The sequence below is a fragment of the Schistocerca americana genome, chromosome X, assembly GCF_021461395.2.
Source record: "Schistocerca americana isolate TAMUIC-IGC-003095 chromosome X, iqSchAmer2.1, whole genome shotgun sequence".
Taxonomy (NCBI): domain Eukaryota; kingdom Metazoa; phylum Arthropoda; class Insecta; order Orthoptera; family Acrididae; genus Schistocerca; species Schistocerca americana.
Window position 1 is genome coordinate 162,799,385 of NC_060130.1, and position 23,205 is coordinate 162,822,589.

Below are 23,205 nucleotides of genomic sequence, written 5' to 3' on the forward strand. Positions count from 1 at the left end.
CATTCAATGCTAAGGCTTCCCGCCAACTGGAGTTGTAGAGAAGAGGTTACAGAACATACCAATGCTGCCAACTGTTGGAGAGTTATGAAGGTGGAGGCATTACTTTTCAGTCAACTCTCTTAGTTTATTCTATAATTAATGTATCACAAATTGAACACAAATTAGAAATGTCTTTAAAACAGTACAAAATCATTATGAAACTAATTTTGATTATTATCAATTAAGCAAAGCTGTTCTAGTGATACCAAATGAGTAATTTTTAATAACATTTCGTGTTAAGAGAATATCATGATTTCCATTGAATGCTCATTCTTAAGATATGAGCTGGGACTATACATACATTACAAAAGATTATTTTACATGTCAAAACCAATGCATTTCTTGCTTTAGGTTTAAAAACACATTGTGTCTTTAAACACAGCAAAATTAAAGGTCAACAACTAATTTCAAGAACACAACTTACCACCTTTTATATCTTCAGTCCGTGCTGTAACACTAACTGATGCCCTAGATGGTGGTTGGCGGACATCTCCAGTATCTGTGGATATGTAACAAAATTTTAAACACTGCAAATGTTGAACTCTTTCTAAACAAATAAACATAACAGAGAGATCTACTTAAAAAAATATATATCAAATGCAAAAGAAGGGTAAAAGCATAAACAGTGACATGAAGGAAAATGAAAATGAAATAGGTTAGTTAGCAGAGGACATGCTGAGCAATCTCGTTGTGTGGTGAAATGAGTACAAAAAGAAAGGTACAATGCACATTAGGACAAAGGGACAGGAGGCACGAAAGGAGAAGAGATGAGGAAGAAAACAGGAAGGGCGAAGGGGCAGGCAAGAAGATGAAGACAATCATAACATTTTACTGGTAAAGATTCTATTTATAAATTCACCATGCTCATTTCAGAATGACATGCAATTGCTATAAAGATTATATGTGCGGAGTGCTTTCCCACATACATATGTAGTATTTCAGTATCATAATTTCCACAGACACATAATTAAAAAATAGCTAGTACCAATTTCATGAGTTGTTCCAAAAACAACGAAGGATTTCTCCTGAGATGGAAGTTATTTTATTTTATGTCGCTTGACTAATGCGATCTTAATAATGAAATTTCAGAAATTCCAAACAGGTTTAATAACACTAGATGCAATGGGCTAGCACATTGTCTACTTGCATAATAATCACAGTTCACCAAATTATTTCAAGTGTACAACTTACTGTCTATCATAGCTTCAGTCTCTCTCGTCACACTAAGTGATCTTGTAAAAGGAGACTCGCGGATGTCTACAGAACCTACAAATTTGTAAAAAAATTAGTAAAGCAATAGACACATCAACTTCACAGAAACTGAATAAGAAACCAAGAGTACAAGGAAAATAAATACGAACACACTTGAGAAGTACGAAATAATAGTGGACCAGAAGCGAGCAAAAGAAGCCCAGAGAGAAGAATAAGAGGGTGAAACATGTTTCAGCCAAAAGGGAGATGGGAGAATGTGGGAGTGGGAGGATATGCCTGAAGAGTGGGAGGAGATAGAACAGAATTGGCAAGTACAGGGAAAAGTGCAGAATGAAAGGGGATATGAAGAATGAGGAAAAATGGAGTAGGTAGAGAGACCTGATCCGTGGATCCTGAGAAAAAGAAGAGTGTGAGAGTGGGGTGGGCTGGGAGAGCGGTGGCATGGGCAGGGCAGTGTGGGAGAGTGGTGGCATGGGCAGGGCAGTGAGGGAGCGTGGGGCAAGAGTTGGCCCAGGCTGGTTCTTGGGGCAGGGCAGGGCTAGAGGTAGCATGACAGGACAGCATTGGTGGGAGTAACATGAAGGGAAGCATGGGTGGGAGGCCAAGTGGTGGCAGGAAAGGTTATTGGGGCCAAATGAGGCAAGGATGGGAAGGGAAACTGGGGCACGAGAGGCTTGGGTGGAATGGGAAAGTGGGGGCAGGGACCAATTGTAAGGTCAGGGCGAGGCATAGAGGGTGGCCTGGTTAATTAGGTGCAGGGAGGTTGAGCTGGGATATTGGGGGCAGGGCAGGGTGGGATGGCGAGGCTGTAAGGGGACAGCAGGGCAACGCAGGCCGACAACGGCACCGCAGGGTGGCGTGGGTCATGGACAGGACGACTGGTCGGCGTGGGCCACAGATGGGATGGCTGGGCGAGTGAGGCGGGCACTGTACAGGACTGCTGGGCGGTGTGGGCCGGGGACAGAAAGACTGGGCCATGGATGGGAAGGACGTGTGGGGTAGGTTAGGGACAGCTTGGTAGTATGGGGGTGGTATGGAGGAAGTTAGGTGTTAAGCATGTGGGGTGGGATGGGGAAGGTGTGTGCTGTGTGGAGAGTTCTAGGTGGGTATGGTGTAGGGTGCTTTGGGAAATTGGGGTTGGGGGCAGGGTGAGCAATGAGTATGCATGTTGCCTGTTAGCACTGATAAGTGCAGATCATCAAATAATTTCAGCTATACAACTTACCGCCTGTCTCAAATTCAGGCTCTCTCTTCACAGTAACTGTTCCTTTAAATGGAGCGGAGCGGTTATCTGGAACTCCTGTGGATTTGGAACAAAATTGGAAATGAAATATACAGATACACTTAATGGTAGAAACTTATCCAGAAACCAACAGTACAAAGGTAAGTACATACACATACGAAAATAAATTAAAATCGCTCAAAAGAGGAAAGGCCACTGGACCTGATGGGATACCAGTTGATTTTACACAGAGTACGCGAAGGAATTTGCCCCCCTTCTTGCAGCGGTGTGCCACAGGTCTCTAGAAGAGCGTAGAATTCCAAAAGATTGAAAAAGGGCACAGGTCATCCCCGTTTTCAAGAAGGGACGTCGAACAGATGTGCAGAACTATAGACCTATATCTCTAACGTCGATCAGTTGTAGAATTTTGGAACAAGTATTATGTTCGAATATAATGACTTTTCTAGAGACTAGAAATCTACTCAGCAAGAATCAGCATTGGTTTCAAAAAAGATGATCGTGTGAAACCCAGCTCACGCTATTCATCCACGAGACCCAGAGGGCCATAGACATGGCTTCCCAGGTACATGTCGTGTCGATATTCCATAGACTGACGTTTTGTCTCCTGTCACAATTGAATGGAGAAAGGCATCACCTTCATTCTCATAACATGAGAGGAGTTCCTGGGAAATTTCAAGTCTGTGCACTTTCATTTCAGTAGTCAGCATCTGGGGTACCAATCGTACACGAATCTTCCGATAGCCAAGCAAAGCAATAATGTGACCCACACATTCTTGTGAAATGCCAATTGCGCTTGCAATTTCTCTCTGAGTGATACAACGATCATCCTGAATCAATCTGTCAAGATTTTGCTTGTGAAACTCGGTGGCTGCTGTCACAGGATGTCTAACTCTTTATTTGTCATGCAGGTCACATGTTCCCACCTCAGCATCTTTAAAGTTACTCGCCCGAAGACGTACACTACTCACATCAATACAATCATTATAAACTGATGAATCTCGTTTGGGGTGACACCTTCTGCTGTCAAGAATTCAATGACTGCACGTTGTTTAAATTGCACTGACCGACAGTTTGCGCAGGGGTCTATACTTTACACTGTAACAACACAACCATTCAATGCTAAGGCTTCCCGCCAACTGGAGTTGTAGAGAAGAGGTTACAGAACATACCAATGCTGCCAACTGTTGGAGAGTTATGAAGGTGGAGGCATTACTTTTCAGTCAACTCTCTTAGTTTATTCTATAATTAATGTATCACAAATTGAACACAAATTAGAAATGTCTTTAAAACAGTACAAAATCATTATGAAACTAATTTTGATTATTATCAATTAAGCAAAGCTGTTCTAGTGATACCAAATGAGTAATTTTTAATAACATTTCGTGTTAAGAGAATATCATGATTTCCATTGAATGCTCATTCTTAAGATATGAGCTGGGACTATACATACATTACAAAAGATTATTTTACATGTCAAAACCAATGCATTTCTTGCTTTAGGTTTAAAAACACATTGTGTCTTTAAACACAGCAAAATTAAAGGTCAACAACTAATTTCAAGAACACAACTTACCACCTTTTATATCTTCAGTCCGTGCTGCAACACTAACTGATGCCCTAGATGGTGGTTGGCGGACATCTCCAGTATCTGTGGATATGTAACAAAATTTTAAACACTGCAAATGTTGAACTCTTTCTAAACAAATAAACATAACAGAGATATCTACTTAAAAAAATATATATCAAATGCAAAAGAAGGGTGAAAGCATAAACAGTGACATGAAGGAAAATGAAAATGAAATAGGTTAGTTAGCAGAGGACATGCTGAGCAATCTCGTTGTGTGGTGAAATGAGTACAAAAAGAAAGGTACAATGCACATTAGGACAAAGGGACAGGAGGCACGAAAGGAGAGGAGATGAGGAAGAAAACAGGAAGGGCGAAGGGGCAGGCAAGAAGATGAAGACAATCATAACATTTTACTGGTAAAGATTCTATTTATAAATTCACCATGCTCATTTCAGAATGACATGCAATTGCTATAAAGATTATATGTGCGGAGTGCTTTCCCACATACATATGTAGTATTTCAGTATCATAATTTCCACAGACACATAATTAAAAAATAGCTAGTACCAATTTCATGAGTTGTTCCAAAAACAACGAAGGATTTCTCCTGAGATGGAAGTTATTTTATTTTATGTCGCTTGACTAATGCGATCTTAATAATGAAATTTCAGAAATTCCGAACAGGTTTAATAACACTAGATGCAATGGGCTAGCACATTGTCTACTTGCATAATAATCACAGTTCACCAAATTATTTCAAGTGTACAACTTACTGTCTATCATAGCTTCAGTCTCTCTCGTCACACTAAGTGATCTTGTAAAAGGAGACGCGCGGATGTCTACAGAACCTACAAATTTGTAAAAAAATTAGTAAAGCAATAGACACATCAACTTCACAGAAACTGAATAAGAAACCAAGAGTACAAGGAAAATAAATACGAACACACTTGAGAAGTACGAAATAATAGTGGACCAGAAGCGAGCAAAAGAAGCCCAGAGAGAAGAATAAGAGGATGAAACATGTTTCAGCCAAAAGGGAGATGGGAGAATGTGGGAGTGGGAGGATATGCCTGAAGAGTGGGAGGAGATAGAACAGAATTGGCAAGTACAGGGAAAAGTGCAGAATGAAAGGGGATATGAAGAATGAGGAAAAATGGAGTAGGTAGAGAGACCTGATCTGTGGATCCTGAGAAAAAGAAGAGTGTGAGAGTGGGGTGGGCTGGGAGAGCGGTGGCATGGGCAGGGCAGTGTGGGAGAGTGGTGGCATGGGCATGGCAGTGTGGGAGGGTGGGGCAAGAGTTGGCCCAGGCTGGTTCTTGGGGCAGGGCAGGGCTAGAGGTGGCATGACAGGACAGCATTGGTGGGAGTAACATGAAGGGAAGCATGGGTGGGAGGCCAAGTGGTGGCAGGAAAGGTTATTGGGGCCAAATGAGGCAAGGATGGGAAGGGAAACTGGGCCACGAGAGGCTTGGGTGGAATGGGAAAGTGGGGGCAGGGACCAATTGTAAGGTCAGGGCGAGGCATAGAGGGTGGCCTGGTTAATTAGGTGCAGGGAGGTTGAGCTGGGATATTGGGGGCAGGGCAGGGTGGGATGGCGAGGCTGTAAGGGGACAGCAGGGCAACGCAGGCCGACAACGGCACCTCAGGGTGGCGTGGGTCATGGACAGGACGACTGGTCGGCGTGGGCCACAGATGGGATGGCTGGGCGAGTGAGGCGGGCACTGTACAGGACTGCTGGGCGGTGTGGGCCGGGGACAGAAAGACTGGGCCATGGATGGGAAGGACGTGTGGGGTAGGTTAGGGACAGCTAGGTAGTATGGGGGTGGTATGGAGGAAGTTAGGTGTTAAGCATGTGGGGTGGGATGGGGAAGGTGTGTGCTGTGTGGAGAGTTCTAGGTGGGTATGGTGTAGGGTGCTTTGGGATATTGGGGTTGGGGGCAGGGTGAGCAATGAGCATGCATGTTGCCTGTTAGCACTGGTAAGTGCAGATCATCAAATAATTTCAGCTATACAACTTACCGCCTGTCTCAAATTCAGGCTCTCTCTTCACAGTAACTGTTCCTTTAAATGGAGCGGAGCGGGTATCTGGAACTCCTGTGGATTTGGAACAAAATTGGAAATGAAATATACAGATACACTTAATGGTAGAAACTTATCCAGAAACCAACAATACAAAGGTAAGTACATACACATACGAAAATAAATTAAAATCGCTCAAAAGAGGAAAGGCCACTGGACCTGATGGGATACCAGTTGATTTTACACAGAGTACGCGAAGGAATTTGCCCCCCTTCTTGCAGCGGTGTACCACAGGTCTCTAGAAGAGCGTAGAATTCCAAAAGATTGAAAAAGGGCACAGGTCATCCCCGTTTTCAAGAAGGGACGTCGAACAGATGTGCAGAACTATAGACCTATATCTCTAACGTCGATCAGTTGTAGAATTTTGGAACAAGTATTATGTTCGAATATAATGACTTTTCTAGAGACTAGAAATCTACTCAGCAAGAATCAGCATTGGTTTCAAAAAAGATGATCGTGTGAAACCCAGCTCACGCTATTCATCCACGAGACCCAGAGGGCCATAGACATGGCTTCCCAGGTACATGTCGTGTCGATATTCCATAGACTGACGTTTTGTCTCCTGTCACAATTGAATGGAGAAAGGCATCACCTTCATTCTCATAACATGAGAGGAGTTCCTGGGAAATTTCAAGTCTGTGCACTTTCATTTCAGTAGTCAGCATCTGGGGTACCAATCGTACACGAATCTTCCGATAGCCAAGCAAAGCAATAATGTGACCCACACATTCTTGTGAAATGCCAATTGCGCTTGCAATTTCTCTCTGAGTGATACAACGATCATCCTGAATCAATCTGTCAAGATTTTGCTTGTGAAACTCGGTGGCTGCTGTCACAGGATGTCCAACTCTTTATTTGTCATGCAGGTCACATGTTCCCACCTCAGCATCTTTAAAGTTACTCGCCCGAAGACGTACACTACTCACATCAATACAATCATTATAAACTGATGAATCTCGTTTGGGGTGACACCTTCTGCTGTCAAGAATTCAATGACTGCACGTTGTTTAAATCGCACTGACCGACAGTTTGCGCAGGGGTCTATACTTTACACTGTAACAACACAACCATTCAATGCTAAGGCTTCCCGCCAACTGGAGTTGTAGAGAAGAGGTTACAGAACATACCAATGCTGCCAACTGTTGGAGAGTTATGAAGGTGGAGGCATTACTTTTCAGTCAACTCTCTTAGTTTATTCTATAATTAATGTATCACAAATTGAACACAAATTAGAAATGTCTTTAAAACAGTACAAAATCATTATGAAACTAATTTTGATTATTATCAATTAAGCAAAGCTGTTCTAGTGATACCAAATGAGTAATTTTTAATAACATTTCGTGTTAAGAGAATATCATGATTTCCATTGAATGCTCATTCTTCAGATATGAGCTGGGACTATACATACATTACAAAAGATTATTTTACATGTCAAAACCAATGCATTTCTTGCTTTAGGTTTAAAAACACATTGTGTCTTTAAACACAGCAAAATTAAAGGTCAACAACTAATTTCAAGAACACAACTTACCACCTTTTATATCTTCAGTCCGTGCTGTAACACTAACTGATGCCCTAGATGGTGGTTGGCGGACATCTCCAGTATCTGTGGATATGTAACAAAATTTTAAACACTGCAAATGTTGAACTCTTTCTAAACAAATAAACATAACAGAGATATCTACTTAAAAAAATATATATCAAATGCAAAAGAAGGGTAAAAGCATAAACAGTGACATGAAGGAAAATGAAAATGAAATAGGTTAGTTAGCAGAGGACATGCTGAGCAATCTCGTTGTGTGGTGAAATGAGTACAAAAAGAAAGGTACAATGCACATTAGGACAAAGGGACAGGAGGCACGAAAGGAGAAGAGATGAGGAAGAAAACAGGAAGGGCGAAGGGGCAGGCAAGAAGATGAAGACAATCATAACATTTTACTGGTAAAGATTCTATTTATAAATTCACCATGCTCATTTCAGAATGACATGCAATTGCTATAAAGATTATATGTGCGGAGTGCTTTCCCACATACATATGTAGTATTTCAGTATCATAATTTCCACAGACACATAATTAAAAAATAGCTAGTACCAATTTCATGAGTTGTTCCAAAAACAACGAAGGATTTCTCCTGAGATGGAAGTTATTTTATTTTATGTCGCTTGACTAATGCGATCTTAATAATGAAATTTCAGAAATTTGCAATGACGTCGGAGTCGGTACAAACGGCTCCATTCAGTGAGAGCGCAGGGACGCTGGCAGGGGTCCGATAGCCGTAGACGCGTCGAATCTTGGCCCAGACCTGCGAGGGAGTGACATGGAGGCCAATGGTGGACACATACCGCTCCCAGCACTCCTTCTTGCCTTGGCGGATAAGGAGGCGGGCCCGCGCACGCCGCCGTTTGAAGGCGATAAGGTGGGCTAAGGAGGGATGTCGTTTGTGACGCTGGAGCGCCCGCCAGCGATCTTTAATCGCTTCAGCGATCTCAGGCGACCACCAAGGCACAGCCTTCCGCCGAGCGGACCCAGAAGAACGGGGAATGGCAGATTCGGCGGCAGTAACGATGCCGGTGGTGACAGATTGAACCACCGCATCAATGTCATCAGTAGAGAGAGGCTCAAAAGCGGCAGTGGAGGAGAACAAATCCCAGTCAGCCTTATTCATAGCCCATCTGCTAGGGCGCCCAGAAGAGTGACGCTGTGGTAGTGACAAAAAGAGCGGAAAGTGGTCACTACCACACAGGTCGTCATGCACACTTCATTGGACAGACGGTAAGAGGCTATGGCTACAGATGGAAAGGTCAATGGCGGAGTAGGTGCCATGCGCCACACTGAAGTGTGTGAAGGCGCCATCATTTAACAGCGAGAGATCGAGCTGCGACAACAAATGTTCAACGATGGCGCCTCGACCTGTGGCCACTGACCCACCCCACAGAGGGTTATGGGCGTTGAAGTCGCCCAATAGCAAGAAAGGTGGCGGCAATTGGGCGACCAGTGCAGCCAGGACATGCTGCGAGACATCACAATCCGGTGGAATGTAAAGACTGCAGACGGTAACAGCCTGTGGCGTCCATACGCGTACAGCGACAGCCTCTAAAGGCGTCTGGAGAGGGACAGACTCGCTGTGCAGAGTGTGAAGGACATATATGCAGACGCCACCAGACACCCTTTCATAAGCTGCTCGGTTCTTGTAATAACCCCGATAGCCAAGGAGGGCGGGGGTTCGCATCGCTGGAAACCAAGTTTCCTGGAGAGCAATGCAGAAGAAAGGGCGAAGGCTGAGAAGTTGGCGGAGCTCAGCTAAATGGTGGAAAAAACCGCCGCAGTTCCACTGGAGGATGGTATTGTCCATGGCTGAGAAAGGCGTGAAAGGACTGGGAAGGCAATTTACGCCGCTTGTTCACTCACTGCCACCGATTCAGTACCCGTACGAGAGGCATCCATGGCGTCTGAGGGACCAGCGAGATCAAGGTCCTCAGCGGACGCTAGAATCTCGACTTCATCCTTAGACGCAGAGCGCGAAAGGTGCGGTGGGGTTGGTGCCACCGCAAGTTCTTTGGCCTTAGAGGTCTTTCTCTTGGACTTCTCTCGCTGAACCTTGGGTTTCACCGGCTGGGAAGGCTTCACCGATTCAGTCTCCGGGACAGAGGAGGATCGTGAAGCCCTACGCCCGGCCGCTGGTGAGGACTTATGCCACTGGTGGCCGTCATCCTTCCCGCTGGTGGAACCCTGGGAAGGGAGGGTCCCAAGGGAACTCTTACGGGCGAGAGTAGTCGAAGAAGTTAGACGCTTCTCCGGCTGAGACGGGTGGGAGGAGGTTGCTCCTGAGGTAGGTGGTGCAGGAGCAACCTGTTGGGTAGAGCCCCCCACGGGCAAGGGGGCAGGAGGAGTCTTACTGCTTATCGAGCTGGCTGGAAGTCTCGAAACTGATGGAGCTAGCACAGTTGTTGTAGCAGCTGCATAAGAAGATGTCATTCTCACAGGATGGAGTCTGTCATATTTCCGTTTGGCCTCAGTATAGGTCAGCCGGTCCAGGGTCTTATATTCCATGATTTTGCGCTCTTTCTGAAAGACTTTGCAGTCAGGCGAGCAAGGTGAATGGTGCTCCCCGCAGTTGACGCAGATGGGAGGCGGGGCACATGGAGTATCGGGATAAGATGGGCGTCCGCAATCGCGACATGTGAGGCTGGAAGTACAGCGAGAAGACATATGGCCGAACTTCCAGCACTTGAAGCACCGCATCGGGGGAGGGATATAGGGCTTGACGTCACATCGGTAGACCATCACCTTGACCTTTTCCGGTAACGTATCACCCTCGAAGGCCAAGATGAAGGCACCGGTAGCAACCTGATTGTCCCTCGGACCCCGATGAACGCGCCGGACGAAATGAACACCTCTACGTTCTAAGTTGGCGCGCAGCTCGTCATCAGACTGCAAAAGGAGATCCCTATGGAAAATAACACCCTGGACCATATTTAAACTCTTATGTGGTGTAATAGAAACGTTAACATCCCCCAACTTGTCACAAGCAAGTAACCTGCGGGACTGGACGGAGGTTGCCGTTTGTATCAGTACTGACCCAGAGCGCATTTTAGACAAGCCCTCCACCTCCCCAAACTTGTCCTCTAAATGCTCGACGAAGAACTGAGGCTTTGTGGAGAGAAAAGACTCCCCATCAGCTCTCGTGCAAACTAAGAATCGGGGCGAATAACTGTTACCTCCATCCTGAGACTTACGCTCTTCCCACGGCATGGCCAGGGAGGGGAACGTTTTCGGATCGTACTTCTGAGCATTAAATTGAGCCCGAGAACGCTTAGAGACTGCTGGCGGCTGGCCGCCAGCGAGAGATGATGTACCACGCTTCATTGCGGGTCATCCGCCCTGATGCCACCTACTCCGACCAAGGGCCCTCCCCACGGGCGCCACCCAGCCACAGCAATAGCCACCTGGCAGGATGGCCATTGCCGGGAGTCCTGATGCCCCAGGGAGATGGGCATCTACTCCTTGGCATACGTGGGGAGTGAACGGCGCAGGCATCAGTAGAGCGATCCCTGTGTTGTCAGGGGGCTACAACCAAGAGGGTACATGGCGGCCCCACCACAACGGACTGGCTACCGTGCTGGATGTTAGGTGACATGTGGTCCATGGGCGTCGTCAGTGCAGAAAATGGCCCTGCACAGTGCTTGGCAGAAAGTGCACGCAGGGGCGCATCGATGCCCAAGAGATGGAGAGCGGGCAAGACTGCAATGCAACGACGAATAAGATGGCGAAAGTTCTCAACACAACACAGACACAATGCACCAAGTAAGGCGCCCTTCCCCAATCGGCCCGCTCTTCGGAAAAATTTTGAGATATGGAGGTCAAACCCGACAGGGGACCATCACATAAGGCCGAAACGTTTGAGACTCCTTTTAGTCGCCTCTTACGACAGGCAGGAATACCGCGGGCCTATTCTAACCCCCGAACCCGCAGGGGGGTACAAAAGATAAAGTGTCATATTTTGTCATTATTGTACTTTTGTACTACAAAATTATGCAGTTCAGTTGATGCACTGATTTAAAGATTTTTACCAACTGTATCAGTTTTGCTACAATTTGTTAGATAAAATGGTTGGGAAACTTAACACCAGCAGATAAAACTGTTTCTGGCTGACACTGAATTACTAATTATCGTAAACTTCAGATAGAAAATTTCTCCACTTTATTTCTTGCCTTACCATCTACATGAAATCTTCCTGCCTGTAGTAATTGTGTAACGATGAGAATGTACATTCCAACAAGAAGCATGCAACAGCACATTAATTTGTCGCAATAATATCCAACAACATAGTCATACAATAAAATCACAGAAAATTGAACTTTTACAGATGCTCACTGGTTTTTGTTTTTTCAGGACATCAATTGTGAATTGGACCAGAATGGGGAATGATTATAGTGGTAAACAACACAGTCTCCACTGAACAGGTTGAGACTGGTTGTGGAGAACGACTATAGATATAATTGTCATTCAGTACAAAGAGTCTGGCATAGCTGAGTAATCTATAAGCCAAATGACATGAGCAGGTACAATGAAGTGCGCCCTATTGACTAATTTCTGTCAGCAGCCCCCCACCTCCTTAATATGCAGCTTACCTGGAGGGTGTGGTTTCTTAAAGTTTGTACGAACTGCCAGTCAATTCAACATACCATCTACTAGGAAAGTGCAAACTTCCATCATCATATCCTATGTTGCCACATGAAGGATGTCCAAATTTACCAGTACTAGAAGTTTGACTGGCCTGACTAGCCCCAGCTTGGAGACCACACACTCTTCAAGCCTCAACCCATCCATCACTTAGCTTTTCTTTAGCACTCATCAAATGGGATGTGTAGGTTAAGAATTTCACTGGCACAATGCATGTGATCTCTACTTGGTTTCAGATAACTTAATGTTTCCAATGCCATATAGACATCAAAAGAGATAATAATGAAAATTAATTCATATGCCATCTACTGTTGTGGGTATCTTTCTGTCATTTCCAACATATTTTATAAGATGTTCTTCCTTTTAAAAACATACTACTTGGTGCAAATTTATAAAAATTGATACCTTGTCCAAAATGGTACTACCATTTTCCAAAATATCTTAGCCATCACCTCATGTCTTCCCAAATAAGCAATAATACAGGAGAAAAGAGTTACGTCTGCATCAGTTTGCAACACGTGCATCCGATGTGTCTCAAAATCAAAGTTTACATTCTGTATGTATTGTCAGATTTGACTTTTACTAATGGGACATGGACTGTTAATGTGAGAACCATTCAACCATTGAGAAATAGCTGAGAGAGTAATGGGGAAATGCATACTAAGAATTACTACGAGAGGCAGGAAAACCAACAAATGGAAAAGGTAAGAGACTGGAGTGGAGGTCTGATTATGGCAGTAATCAACATTAAATGTAGGTAGGTATGACATACAGCTAGGTTAATAGATGGTAGAGGAACCGAAAGCGGAAGAGGTATAGGAAACACGATGAGTAGTGAAAGGAGGGGAAGGGTCATTTAGGCAACGTAGAGGGAGGGGTGTTTCAATTATTATACAGAAAGCTCTTGGCCAGTACCTTTAAGTGCCAATATGAGAGTGCCTATAGTATGTACCTGTGGATTCCATATGACAGGCAGAAATCCTTAGTAACATCTAGAGTTTCTATTTGGTGTTTCTATTATATCGGCAAGTTTCCAGTGAACATGAATGGTGTAAATTTAAGTGTACAGCTGACATGTTCATGGCAGCATATACCAAACAATCTACCTGCCCTACCAATGTAACAATTGTGCCGGCCTGGAGACATTATTTCATCTTACAATGAATGGTTCTCTCCTGGTTGGTTGGTTGGATTAATAGAGAGGGGAAGTGACCAAACTACGAGATCACCAGTCCCTTGTTCCGAATAAAACAATGCCACAAGTGAGAGAATAAAACAAATGAGACTGACAACACAAAACGGAATTAAAGGAAAAATCACAAGAATGATGAAGGGCAGCAAACATGTAAATGGACGAAAGGGGGACAAGAAAACCACAGAAACATAAGAAATGGGATGAAGATAGTAAAACAACAAAGCAGATGACCATGGCTGGCTGACCATGAGAATAAAAAGGAGAAGCCAGCCACTCTGCTCACACATTACAACCTCCACCCTAAAAGCACTTGAGTGGAGAACACAGAGGGACAAAGGACATGCACTAAAACTTAGATAAAATGATAAAACTCACCCTCACGAATAAAACGTAAAACTAAATCACTCAATGAAGTGCTGTCAGATAAAATTAGTGGCAACGAGTCCAGTAACCCAAGATTCTGTCGCTGGGCAGTCAAAGTGGGACAGTGCACCAGAAGATGGGCCACTGTCGTCGGGGCACCGCAACGACACTGATCGGGTCTTCACAGTGCAGGAGGTAACCGTGAGTCGCCCAAGCATGGTCAATACGGAGCCAACAGAGGATAACTGATTCCCTGCGAGAGGCCCACATGGAAGACTTCCACACATCCGTAGTTTCCTTAATGACAAGTAGTTTGCTGTGCGTACTGTTATGCCATTCTGTCTCCCAAAGCTGAAAAACCCTGTGGCGTAAGTCAGAACACAGGTCAGGGTCAGAGATGCCCATTTCCAGACGCGGTTTCCACATAACCTGTTTGGCCAGCCTGTCGGCAAGTTCATTGCCTGAGATTCCGACATGACCTGGGGTCGAGACAAACACCACTGAATGACTGGACCGTTCCAGGGCATAGATGGACTCCTGGATGGTCGCCACCAAAGGATGATGAGGGTAGCACTGGTCAATAACTTGTAGACTGCTCAAGGAGTCAGTACACAGGAGAAATGACTCACCTGGGCATGAGCCCATATGATCAAGAGCATGAAATATGGCTGCCAGCTCTGCAGTGAAAACACTGCAGCCATCAGTCAAGTAGTGCCATTCTATATGTCCTCCATGAACACAGGCAGCGCCAACGTGACCGTCGTCCATCGAACCATTAGTGTAAACCACTTCCTCGCTCCGGTACATGTCAAGAATCGAGACGAAGTCACAGCGGAGAGTCCTTAGGGCCATGTGAAAGGTCCAGGTGTAGGTGAGGCCTAGGTGTACATCATGGAGGTGTACGTGAATTAACCTCAAGTACAGGTGGTAAAAGGAAGGATTCCAGTTCAGACAGAAGGGATCGCACGCAAACCGCAATCGTTAGCCCTGACCTGGGCCGCCGATGCGGGAGACAGGCTGCTGCGTGTGGGAAAAGGAGACAGTAATTCAGATGCGCAGAACTACAAACGTGTGCAATGTAACTGGCGAGCAGTTGTGCACACCTAACCTTCAATGGAGGGACTCTGGCCTCCACCAGGACACTGGTCACTGGACTAGTTCTAAAGGAACCTGTCGCTAGACGAATGCCACAGTGGTGCACTGAGTCGAGTAAACGCAACGCCGAGGGCGCCGTCCAACAATAAACCACACTCCCATAGTCAAGGCGGGATTGAACGAGGGCTCTGCAGAGCTGCAGCAGCATAGAGTGATCTGCACCCCAGTTGATGTTGCTCAGGCAGCGGAGGGCATTGTGAGGCTGCCAGTATTTCCGTTTAAGCTGATGAAGGTGAGGTAGCCAAGTCAATCGGGCATAGAAAACCAGTGCCTCCACTACAGTGAGTGGATCACAGTAAGATAAAATCTGGTTCCGGATTATCGATACAACGCTGACAGAAGTCCATGACACACGACTTCTCAGCTGAAAACTGGAAGCCGTGGACTACAGCCCATGTCTCTGCCTTGTGCGTGGCTCCCTGTAGGCGCCGCTCAGCAACACCAGTACTGTAGGAGTCTTATGAAATGCAGATGTCATCCGCATACAGAGAAGGCGAGACAGATGGCAATACAGCTGCCACTAGACTGTTAATGGCCACTAAAAAATAGAAAGACACTTAATATAGAGCCTTCCAGGACCCCATTATCCTGGATATGGATGGAACTATGGGACGCATCATCTTGGACACGGAAAGTATGAAACGACACGAAATTTCGGTAAAAATCAGTAGCAGGCCCTGGAGATCCCACTCATATAATGTGGCAAGGATATGATGTCACCAGGTCGTGTCATACGCTTTTTGTAAATCAAAAAAGACAGCAACAAGGTGTTGGCGTCTGGAAAAGGCTGTTCGGATGGCAGACCCAAGGGACACAAGATTATCAGCGGTAGAGTGACCCTGGCAGAAGCCGCCCTGGCATGGAGCCAGTAGGCCACGCTCTAGGACCCAACCCAACCGCCAGCACACCATATGTTCCAGCAGCTTACAAAGAATGTTGGTGAGGCTGATGGGCCGATAGCTATCTACATCAAGTGAGCTTTTACTGGGTCTGAGCACCAGAATGATGATGTTCTCCTGCCATTGCGATGGAAAGATGCCATCCCACCAGATCCGTTTGAAGATGACGAGGAGATGCCACTTGTAGTCAGATGAGAGATGTTAAATCATCTGAATGTGGATCCGATCAGACCCAGGAGCTGTGTCACGGCAATCTGCCAGGGCAATGACGAGCTCCCACTCTGTGAATGGGGCATTATAGGATTCACTGTGGCGTGTAGTGAATTAAATGACTTTCCCTTCCGGCTGTTGTTTCAGAGTGCAAAAAGCTGGAGGGTAATTCTCTGACGCAGAGGATCCAGCATAGTGCTCAGCGAAGTGCTCGGCAATCGCGTTTTCGTCGGTAGATAACACGACATTTATGTTAACACCGGGAACACCCGCTGCGGTCTGGTACCCGAAAACACGTTTGATCTTTGCCCAGACTTCGGAAGGTGACATATGGCACCCAATGGTCGAGACATGTCTGTCCCAACACTCCTGCTCCCATCATTTGATAAGATCGCGAACGCAGGCAATAAGCCGTTTAAAGGCTATGAGGTGCTCCAGGTTAAGGGTGCTGCTTGTGCCGCTGTAGAGCTCGCCGACGCTCCTTAATTGCTTCAGCAACTTGTGGCGACCACAAAGGGACTGCCTTTCACCGCGGGCACCCTAAAGAGTGAGGGATCGCATTTTCTGCGACAGAAACGATACTTGCAGTCACCTACTCAACCATCACGTCGATGTTACTGTGTGGGGGAGATACAACAGCGACAGCAGAGGTGAAAGTTACCAAATCTGCCTTGTTTAAAGCCCATCTGGGCAGGCGTCCATGGGCCTGACACCGGGACAGTGACAGGAAGATGGGGATGTGGTCACTACCACACAGGACGTCATGTGCTCTCCAGTGGATACGTGGGAGAAGGTCAGGACAGCAAACCGAGAGATCAATGGCCAAATATGTGCCATGTGCCACACTGATATATGTGGGGGCACCTGTATTTAAGAGGCAGAGCTCGAGTTGTGACAGGAAAATTTCGACATCTTTGCCTCTGCCAGTAAGCACGGTGCCACCCCACAAGGGGTTATGAGCATTAAAATCACCCAAAAGTAGGAAAGGTTTAGGGAGTTGATCAATCAGTGCAGCCAATACGTTCAGGGGTACTGCACCATCTGGAGGAAGATATAGGTTGCAGACAGTTATTTCCTGTGTTGTCATTATCCTGACAGCCACAGCTTCAAGGGGGTTTGATGGGGCACAGGTTCACTGCATACTGAGTTCAGAGCACAGACAGAAACTCCACCTGACACTCAATTATAGTCTCTACAGTTCCTGTAATAACCCTTATAGCCGCGGAGAGCAGGGTTCCGCATTTCCGGGAACCAGTTTTCCTGGAGGGCAATGCAGAAAGCAGATGTAAAGCTTAACAATTGCCGTAGCTCAATCAGGCGGTGGAAAAAACTGCCACAATTCCACTGGAGGATGACATGATAGTGAGGCTGGGAAGGCATGGAACATTCAATGAGGCAGTTTACGACACAAGGTCACCTGCTGCCACCTGAGCCGTCTGGATCCACGGTGTCTGAGGGTCTGGCAAGATCTAGGTCCTCAGCAGATGCCAGAATCTCCAACTCATCCTCAGAAGCAAAGTTCGTAGGTAGTGGTGGCGAGGGTGCCACCGCAATTCCCTTGGTCTTGGGGGTCTTCTTTTTGGATTTCTCTCACTGCTCCTTGGGTTTCTCAGCTGGGAGGGATTGATTGATTCAGTCTCCAGGATTCAGGATGATAGTGAAGCCATACAACCAGTTACTTTTGGGCACTTCAGCCACTGGCGGGTGTCATCTTTTCCACTAGCAGAAACCTAGGAAGGGAGTGACCCAGGGGACCTCTTCCTAGTGAGAGGTGCCGAAGAAGACTTACGCTTCTCTGGCTCGGAAGTGGGGACTGGTGTCTCCGATGGTTGGGGGGGGGGGGGGGGCAGTGCTCCCGAAGTAGGTCGTGAGGGAGCAACAAGAAGGGAAGTACCCCCCACCATCAGGGGGGCAAGTGCAGTCTTCCGGCTCGGACAGCCAACCACAATTCGCGGAACGGATGGGGTTAAAACTGTTCTTGTAGCAGCGGCGTAAGACGAGGTCATAGTCACAGGATGTAGATGCCCAAATTTCCTCTTAGCCTCAGTGTAGATCAGTTGGTCCAGGGTCTTGTATTTCATGATTTTCCTTTCGTACTGTAAAATCCTGCAGTCTGGCAAGCAAGGGGAAAGATGCTCTCCGCAGTTGACGCAGATGGGAGGCGGGGCACAAGGAGTATTGGTATGTGATGAACATTCACAATCTTGACATGTGACGCTGGAAGTACAGTGGGAAGATATATGGTCGAGCTTCTAGCACTTAAAGCACAGCATCGGTGGAGGGATATATGGCTTTACATCACAGCGGAAGACCATCACCTTGTCCTTGTTGGGCAATCTGTCACCCTTGAATGGGAAGACGAAGGCACTGGTGGCAACCTGATTACCCTTGGACCGCGATGAACGCGCTGGACAAAATGAACACCTCGTTGCTCTAAGTTGGCGCGCAGCTTGTCGTCAGACTGCAAAAGAAGGTCCCTTTAGAATATAATGCCCTAGACCATATTTAATCTCTTATGGGACATGATGGTAATAGAAACATCCCCCAGCTAACCACAAGCAAGTAATGCCAGTGACTGGGCAGAGGATGCTCTTTTTATCAAGACTGATCCCGACCGCATTTTGGACAAGCCCTCCACCTTCCCAAATTTGTCCTCTAAATGGTCTACGAAAATCTGTGGCTTCATCGAAACAAAGGAGTCCCCATAAGTTCTCGTACATATGAGGTACTGGAGTGAATATGGTTCGCTGCCATCCTTGGCCTGGCGTTCCTTCCATGGAGTGGCCAGGGAGGGGAATGATTTAGGGTCGTACTTCCTTGCATTGTACTGAGACTTAGAACACTTAGAGACTGCTGGTGTTCGACACCAGCAAGTGATGACGTGGTACACTTCATCGCGCATCATCCGCCCTGATAACACGCACTCCGACCAGGGGCCCTCTCCACAGGTGTCACCCAGCTGCATCAAAGGCCACCTGGCAGGATGGCCATTGCCTGGAGTCCCGACGTCCCAGGGTGAGGGCATTTGGTGCAGGCATCAGCAGAGCGATCCCTGTGTTGTCAGGGGGCTACAACCAACAGGGTACATGATGGCTCCGCCAAATGGACTGGCTACTGTGCTGGATATCAGGTGCAAACAAGTCCATGGTCATCGTCGGCACAGAAAGCGACACTGCTTAGTGCACAGTGAAAAACACCCAGGAAGGTGTCCTCATCCAAGAGATGGAGGATGAGTGGGACTGCAATGCGACGACGAGAAAGCGGGCTACAGATCTCAAGTCACGATAGACATGATGCACCATTTAAGGCGCCCTTCCCCAATTGGCTCGCTCTTTGGAAAAATTTTTGAAGAATGGAGGTCAAACCCTACAGGGGACCATCACATAAAGGACAAAACGTGTGAGACTCCTTTTAGTTACCTCTTACGACAGGCAGGAATACCTCGGGCCTATTCTTACTCCCGGACCCACAGGGGGGAGGGGGAGGTTTCTCTCCTCGATGCATATAGTTATTAAAACTGTTGCAACTGTGAGACAGGATCAGCTCTGACATACGGTTAACACTGTAACAGCTCATTTTAATGATACATCTCTTGAACTGCTACACAATTTAAGAGGTTCTGTCAATGAACAGCACAACGAAATATTTAATGTTTTTTGTGTTTGATGATATCAAGTTAGTCACTTACTTTCTGAGACGTGATAAGTACACTTCTATACACTGCTAGGTTCTGTAAAGGGAGATGAAAGGAATTATTGTGGATGGTTCTCTCCATTGTTGTTTTCTTCCTTTTTATAGAAACAGCAACATTCAGAAAATTAAAAGCAATTCTCTTGAGTAGACTTATGCCACTGCTGTATATGTGACAAGATTAACTGGTGACTTGGTGATCTAAAATGCTTAGTTATTGACGCGTTTTGAGCACAACCTATCATCAGAACATCGAAATCGTCCTCTGGAATGAGAGTCCAGTGAGGTAACCACTGTACCACCTAGCTCGGTGTGTACAGACATAAATGTGTGATTGGAATGGAAGTGGCTGAAGAGGTAATATAGACCTAAAACAAAAAAATAAAAACACAATCAATGTATCTGCAATAATAAACAGTTTTACTTACAAACAACTGTTTTGGAGGGGAAAAAACCTGTTTTTTCTAAATGAGTTATGTAACTATCAGATCACCGGCCAGGTGACATGATCTCTCACAGCTGGACCAACTGGCTATAAATTTTTATTGATTACACTGCAATTAGTTTTCATTTTAACTACTAGTACATCAGTAACATCTTTCTTGCTGAACCACAAATTGGACTAGATTTACAGTTTTAGCTCACCTGCAAAACTTGCATGTTTACTTCTAATTTCGAAACACACTTTTTAAGAAAAGTAAAAAATAATAAAGAAATAATAATTTTAAAAAAATTGATGCACCATGAAGGAATTATCCGAATGGGATGGAAATCAGTAGATGTGATGTACATGTACAGACAAACAAATGTTTACAAATTCAAAAAGTATGATCTATGCAAGAGAGAGAACTTCACAAACTGAGTAAGTCAATAACACAGTGGTTCATTTCTGGCTGTCATGTAAGCAGTTATTCAGCTTGGCATTGATTGCCAGCCTTGTTGGTTGTCCTCCTGAGCGGATATTGTGCCAAATTACGTCCAACTGGTGCATTAGGTCATCAAAATCCCAAGATGGTTGGGAGGCCCTGCACATAATGCTCCAAACGTTCAAAATGGGGAGAGGCCTGGCGACCTTGCTGGACAGGATAGGGTTTGGCACAACGAACACAAGCAGTAGAAACTCTCGCAGTGTGTGGGCAGCCATTATCTTGCCAAAATATAAGCCCAGAATGGCTTGCCACGAAGGGCAACAAAATGGACACAGAATATCATTGTCATACCATTGTACTGTAAGAATGCCCTGGACGACAACCAAAGGAGTCTTGCTATGAAAAGGAATGGCACTCCTGACTGTCGGGCCATACGGCGTGTGTCAGGTCACTATCTCATTGATGTGCCGGGCATCTCTAGACACATCTGCAGTCTGGAATATCATTGACTGCAGTAGAATTGTCTTCATTGATATTATGATAATGATGATTATGTGTTTAAGGGACTGAACTACTGGGTCATTAGTCCCTCCTTTTCAGGAGAGAAACATATAAAAACTGAAAAAATGGGGACTAGCTGTTCAATCTATATAAGCAAGTCAAAGAGTTTAAAAGGGTGTGACAGCAGTTGTAACACAATGGGTAAAAGAAGAGAGAGAACCTAGACAGCATCTTGCACAAGGGTATCTAAAGGCAGAACAAGGTGAGAGGGGAAGAAAACAATCTGTGGTCAATTGATGGGTACCCGCCACAGGAGGCTCTTGCCCCCACAGCCACCCACAATGCTGGAAATGGGACAGTATTATAGGTTAGAGTAAAATCCACTCTCCCTCAGGACATGTAACACTTTGGTAGTGGCTGTCACGTCATCCACAGGTATCTAAGCTATTGAGGTAGGCAAGCAGAGAGTGTGCCGCAGATCGGCCAGCAGGACGCACTCAGCAGGAACGTGCGCTATTGTCAGACTACAGTAGCTACAGTGAGGAGGATGCTCCCGACAGAGAGAAAATCATGGGTGAGTCTTGTTTGGCCGATGCGTAGGTTGACATAACACAATGGCATCTTTCCGAGAGACCTGGAGAAATGTATGCCACACCTTCGTGGACCCTTTAGTCACTCTCAATTTGTTTTGGGCTGCAATAGCCTGCCATTCCAGTTACTAGCGCCTGAAAATATTGTGTCAAAGTTGTAATCCGAAGTCTGGGTCCAGTATCCCGATGTCAAGTTGATCTCCTGTAGTTGCGTCTTTAGCTGGGTGGTGGGTGAGTTCATTTCTTGAAGTGCCTATGTGACTTGGCATCCAGATGAAGGTCACCATCTTTCCAGAGCTATAGAGGTTAGCCAGTAGGTTATGGATGTTTGTAACCGAAAGATTTTTGGGATAGCACAGAGTTATGCCTTTTACGCAACTTAATTGAATCGCTACAGATCAGAAAGTTCGTCATGGTCTGAGATTTGACATGCTGCAGAGCCCAAGAGATGGCAGCACTGCAAGCATTCGACAGAGAGTGCTTCTTACGTCCCCTTGCATGTGCAAAAGTGTAAACCGGCTCTGTTATTCACTTTAGATCAATTTGTGTAGATGCACAATGAAGTAGAATAATCATGGAGGATTGCAGATGTCAGAGAAGGGTAGGATCAGCATCCTTCTTGGGGCCAAAAAAAATTCCATCCATATCACAGAGCAGGGTACAGCCCACAGAGGGCTATTCAGTAGAATATCGAGTTGGATCCCAGCTGGTCCCCTCTCAGTTTTGGGCAATGTGCAAACAGTCTGAACTGCTGGTTGTGGAACAGAGTTGAGTGACATGGGTGGGAACGTACCTGACAGACTGTGACCACGTAACTTGCCAGAAGCTGCTGTCATCTAACCCGCAGCGCTGGGACAACAGCTTCCGTCAGGATGCTGTCAACAGCGCTCGTACAGAAGGCCCCCGTTGCCAACCGCATGTCAGTGTGGTGAAGAGGGCCCAGCAGACTCAGAACAGACAATGCTGCCAACCCATAGGCAACACATCCACAGTCCAAGTGGAATAAAATCAGCACTCTGTCAAATCTCAGAAGAGCTGTGTGGTCTGTGCCACACGAGAAGTGACTAAGAAAACATAGAGTATTCAGCTTCTTCATGTAAGCTGCCTTGAAGCGGCAGATATGCAGCTGCCAAGTTAGTTTATGGTCAAATAAAATACCTAAGAATTGAAAAGTTTCAACAACTTCAAGTAAGTAACCAATCACCAAGATAAATTTCATGGAAGGGGGGAGTGCACAGTCCAGAGTTGTTGTGTAACTCATGATAAATTTAATAGCCGTGGTTCAGAGCCCAGTCATGGACTCTCCAAACAGACCCCTCAAGCTGATGCTCAGTGGTGTGCAGTGATGCAGAGGCATAGCACAAGCATAGATCATCCACATACAGTGACAGAGAGACTATGAGACCCAC